The following is a 6,049-nucleotide window of genomic DNA, read 5'->3' as shown; positions in this document are numbered from 1 at the left end:
ACTAGCAATGTTGTGCTGCGTTCCCTTTCGAAAGGGAACTCATGCTGCGTCCCCTAAAGCAGGGTTATTCAAATCTTACCCTGGAGGGCCAATGCGCTGCAGAGTTTAGCTCCAACCCTGATCAAACTCACCTACCTGTGATTTTCTAATGAACCTGAAGACATTGATTAGCATGTTCAGGTGTGTTTGATTAGGGTTGGAGCTAAACTCTGCAGCGCATTGGCCCTCCAGGGCAAGATTTGAATAGCCCTGCCCTAAAGGGTGCTATGGGGAGATACCTCGGACATGACTGGTGTCTGAAGCATGAGTATAAACATGACAATGAACTTGACAGGCGGCAGCCTATGACAACCGTGAGTATAAAAGGGCACCTGTGAAATACGTCATCCTCTTTCTTGTCTTCAGGAGACAAGTACATGTGTTTGTTTGTATATGAGTGAGGAGCATTCCCTTAGCTCTTAAGGGAACTAAATGCACGCATTGTGAGGATTTCTCAATGAAAAGCTCCCTATATTCGAGGGATGTGAACGCGTATTTGGGTGGAATGCTGTCGACTCTTCGAAGAAACTGGATGCACTAGGAATGAAGCATTCACAAGTCTGACTACAAGCTTTTTCCTTTCTGCTCTCTCCTGAGGGATGGTAGTTAGCGTTTGCACAAGCGTGTTCGCTCTTGAGGGAGTTTAAGGCACTCATAGCTATGCATTCGTGTCTTTTCTCATTTGATTTTTCTTAGAGTGATCGAATCTGATGTTTGACTAGTCAGCTTGACTCTCGAGGGGGTTAAATGCATGTTTTTTGTGATGTGGTCGCAGTAATTGATTCCACCTAGGCTTGACTCTCTCCTGAGGGATGATAGTTAAGCGGCTGCAATTCACGGTGCAGGTCCTGCGTTCGCCATTATGCTGAGGCGGGATTAAGCGCAGGGGTTGTAGGCAGAGCAAGGACGAGTCGAACATGGAGTTTCCTTTTTTTGCTCCTGTTGGCTCAAATAATACTATTTGGTGCTATACTATATATGTATCTAATTCTGAGGAATTAGAGACAGAAGAGTGTAGTAATTATCATTATTATAACAGTTAGGAGTTATGGAAAGTTATGCCTGTACCAATGACAGATCTGGTTTGGTGGCATGAGACATACTTTATGGAAATCACTTCTATCTGGACATAACTGCCCCGCTTCTGTGAATAACAGAGCTCCATCTGGATAGCATTATTGAGTCATTAGGCTTTCTGTAAGCCTCCTTGGTAAGCTGCTCCTGAGCGTAGGACGTTGTTAGGCTGCCTCTCACTTTAGAGAGCTATGCTGAGGTCTCTGTCCTCAGAGCTCAGCTAGCCAGTATGCTAAGTTGCTAGGCTCTCTGTGATGGGAGCATCGTCAGGCCTCCGGTCACTATAGAGAGCCTTCCTGTTTAGGCCTCCGCTCCCCTGAGCTCTGCCTGCTTACTAGTGTCAAGTTGCTAGGTCTTCTATAAAGCCTCCTTGACAGGTGTTGGATATAGCTGTGCCTCCTTTATCTCTCTCTAAAGAGAGAGTCATTCTGTGAGAGGCCTCCAATCCCCCGAGCTCCGCCCGATATTGTGTCAAGCTGCTGGCTCTATGATGTAGCCTCTTTGACAGGCGTATGATATAGTGCTGAGGCCTCCGTCCCACGAGCTCAGCCATAATCTAAGTGGTTAGGCTCTTCTGAGCCTCCTTGGTATCTGAGAGTGTTGCTTGGCCTCCTCTTGCTATAGAGAGTTATCTTGCTGAGGCCTCTGCTCCCCAGAGCTCCGCCAAGGTAGCAATTGTGAGTTCTAGGCTCTCTGTGAGCCACCTTTTATGCTGTCCTGTTCTTTGTGCCCCCTTGGATGCTGGCCTGAATAGAGAACGTAGTTAGGCCTCCTCTCTTTTAGAGTCATCCTTCTGAGGCCTCCGTTCTTGAGAAGCTCCGCTCTATGACGGTATTCCCTCATAGATGTTCGTAGAAATACCAAGCTCTTGAGCAATGCTGGTGTGCACCTTAGGGATGGGGACTCCTTTGTGTCTTTGACTTATGTCATCCCATCAAGGCACTCATCCCTTCAGCATGGCGGCATGGGTTTTCGTTCTCCATAGCGCCCTCTAGGGGACGTAGCTCGAGTTCCCTTTCGAAAGGGAATATCTCAGGTTATACATGTAACCATGGTTCCCTGAGAAGGGGGACGAGACGCTGCTTCCCTTTGCCATGCTTCAGGTATTCCTGTGCATGCCTCCTTCAGGCAAGAAGTGGATGACATATTTATATAATCATGGTCGCACCAGTAGTGACATCATAGCCTGCTTCCTGCCAATGTCAAGTTCATTGTCGTGTTTAGACTCATGCTAACTCATACCGGAGGCATTTCCCCATAGCGTCCTCTAGGGGACGCAGCATTTCGTTCCCCTTCTCAGGGAACCATTTTTACATGCTTAACCTGAGACGTTTTGTACAGACATCAATTACATTGTCTAATCTCTAAAATCTAGTTAATATCTCTGTGCACAAGCAAACTTCATTGAAAATTCAACCAGGAAACTCCATTGCAGTGTCCAGTGATACTTTTGACTTCAGTTATATCTGGGTTGTATTTTAGAGACTGTGGTTTTAGTTTTAATACAGAACATATGGGATACCAATACTGGCTTACCCACACCATTTTTATAAGTGTATGTTAAAAACCGCTGTCTATTTCAGCCTTTGTGCCTAAAATGAACTTTTTATGTGCTCTGTGTGTGTGTAGCTCCTATGCATGTGTATAATGCACTTTCAGAGTAATAATGTACAGCAGTGTGATTGTAAAGGGTTGATGTATGCAAGTCAACATAAATAGTTTTGAGGTCATACTATCACAATATCCATTAATTACCATATGACTGAGGTCTCTCATTAATGACATCACGTATTGTTTACTTCCCAATCTCCAGAGATCCGGAGCAGGAAGTAGGGAGCTTCCCGTTGCAATGTGAACGTGCTGTTGCTCTCATGCTCACTGCTGATTGGCTTTCGAGAGTCTTTCTGATGTGTAATCAATGAGTCACGTGATGGCTCATAGCCAATCAGAACAAGATAACTTTGATCCCCCTCCCACCACAATGACCAAGTATTCAATAGTAGCAAAATTTTAGCTGATGTCACATTATGATGCATTTCCTGCAGATGATTGTATCTGAAATTTGTGGCTTGTTTGTTTTAACAAGCCAGTCACTGAAAAATGTATGACGTGGACAGTTGAGTCATTTAATCTAAATGATCTAAACGTTTCTAAATGGTAGACAGCAATATTGTGCCGTCTTCTATGATATTTTGACTAATACACCATGCTTTAACCAGGTGTGATTTGATAAGATTTCAGTGACACTGAATGTGAACATTTTAGGAGTGTTTGACTTCATGCGGTGCTGCGCAGACCGGTCGCCATCTGACTTGAAGCAGTGCATGTTGGTTAACATTTTTTTAACTTGAGATAGCACCAACGTCGTCCCACTTTATTAATATTTAACCCATAATATAGATGTTCCTTGAACTTTCTCACATATAGACAATTTATTAAGCAGCACATAATCTGCTGAATGAAAAGAGTTTCTGATAGAAATATGATGTTTCAGGAGCAGCTCGTTCAGATAATCGACCTAGTCAGCAGGAGAGGAGGCCTATATATAGAGCTGACTTACCTCTGTCCCACAAAAGTTTTTCAGCATCCTTCCACCATCCCAACTCCTCTCTCTTGATTGTTCCTATCCCAGTTGGGGATATGGGGTGAGTACTCTGGGTTCAGGCCAAATTCTGAGCCCTGAGCTCTCCCCTCGGACAGCACACCAAATGTGCATACTCTTTATACGGTCTGATTATATGTAAGTGTGAACTTAGAAGTATAAATATTTATTTATTTATTTAATTATTTTTAACGCCATGTCAGCAGCAAGGCCATATTTGTGGCCAAAACAGAATAAACAACAAAAGTCTTACAATTAACAAAAAGCTATATAAGACATTTAAGGTTAATACTAGACACAAATTCTAAAATGTTGCTCTGTTTAATGTGTTTAACAGTCATTGTAGTTTGACAAGGAAGGCATGATGGTTCTTCGTCTTTTAATTAATAGCCATGTGTAAGCCAAAGGAGGATTTATTTAATGTAACTTATTTCCGTGGCATTCATCCCATTCCATCTGCCATGTTATTTGTGAAGTATAATTCAAACGTTTTTTTTTTTGACAAATATTACATCTAACAGAAATAGAAACCATCTGACCTTCACTGACCCAAAACATCTTCCCCCTCTCTGGCGTCCCCTTTCTTGGTCAGGTCTGTTAAAGGGCAGGCTAGAATAGAATGTCCATCATTCAATGGAACATGAAGGGTACCCCATGCAGTCCGGAAGTTAGTACCCTATAATGTCAACATTCACTCAGTATGCCTTTGGTGTGCCTAATAGCCTTTTCTGAGGACTCAGCGTTTCATATTGACAGAGGAATACGTGCTGGACATTCTCAGCCTCTGGCAAGCGGTGATAGCAGTATGAGTGAGGCATGTTCTAGTGACAATCATGACAGTAGCATTACAGGCTATAATTTGATCAGTTTGACTAAGAAAAAAAAAGTTTGAATCTTATCAATGAGACCAATGAGTTTATTTACATACTAGCAAGCAAACTAATCTGTGAAGAACTAGATTATAACTAAACTGTGGAGAGCTTCAATGTCGTACTTTCGGATATCCGGTGCTGAGCTTCGATGAAACTTCACGAGACCGGCGAGATGCTTCCACAGGGCGGGAGATACGCGGCGTGATTGACAGCTTTGGCACCAAATCGATATACGTGAAAATCAGATGACATGATTTCACAACTTTTCATTGGCCATTTAGATATGTGAAGCATACTGTATACGGAAATGAACCTGGACATTCAATCTGTCGAAAAATCTCAAAATAGGCAAAATAGACATACGTGGTTTTCATCGGACAGCGACGATATATGGAAGCATCAGGTCCTTGTTGTGCCCTTCCTCAGCGACCACCCATCTCAGCATTCTCTTCAAAGTTTGGTCTACCATGTCATCCATTTGGGGGTGATACACAGAGTTGCGGAGTTGTTTTACCTGCGGCCAATTATAGAGGTCCACTATAAGCCAGGATACAAAAGGAGTACCCTGGTCGGCGAAAATCGAAACAATGAAAATCAAACACAGCTGAACAGTATGAATACTTCTTTAGCAAAGTTCTTTGATGTAGCCGTCTTCAGTGGGAATCCCTATGGGTTGTGTAATCCCCAATGACTAGGATGTGCTCATGGCCCCAAGCAAACTTAGACAGCGGACCCACCAAATCCATTCCAATGCACTCAAAGGGCACTTTAATGCTAGACAGTGGAATAAGATGCCTTCGGGAGCTCGCCGGGGTGCTGTTCTCTTACAAACCTCACAACCCTGGCAAAACCATCTCACTTCTACCTCCATGCCAGCCTGGTGGTACTGATCTCTTATGCGTTGGGTGTGTACAAGGTCAATCATATTCTTTGTTTTTGGAACTACCAAAAGTCGTTTTTTCTCCCCCGCCACTGGGGCAACAAAGTAAAACAACCATTTTCCACAATGAAATGTGGCATGGAATGAGGCCCAGGGCATCCAGCAATTCCTCAATTGTTCACCTTCACATTGCACTGTCCACACCCCATGATACCTGTTTGAATAGATCAGAGTATAAATATGGGGTTGGGGATTCAGGGGTCATAACAGGATTTTGATGGAACACAATGTCAGGGAACACAAGGGATTTTCCTCCATCACCTTCTCAGCTACTTGCATTGAAGTGTGTTCTACCTACCTTAGATGACCTAAGCGGGTTAATTGGGCTGCCTTGACGCAGACCGTGATGTGAGCCTCATACAACCATTCATGGAAACGCTGTCCCGCACACACCAGTGAAAGCCCCAACCTTGCCAGGATCTCTTACTTTAGAGTACCATAAGGGGCTTTCGCACTGGGTAGTTATAGGAACTTAGTTATAGAAACTAGCCACCAGGGCAACTAAAAGTTCCCCTAGGGACA

Source organism: Gobio gobio, assembly GCF_949357685.1.
Source record: "Gobio gobio genome assembly, chromosome: 21".
Lineage (NCBI taxonomy): Eukaryota > Metazoa > Chordata > Actinopteri > Cypriniformes > Gobionidae > Gobio > Gobio gobio.
The sequence above is the reverse complement of the archived record's forward strand: the minus strand, read 5'-3'. Positions refer to the sequence as shown.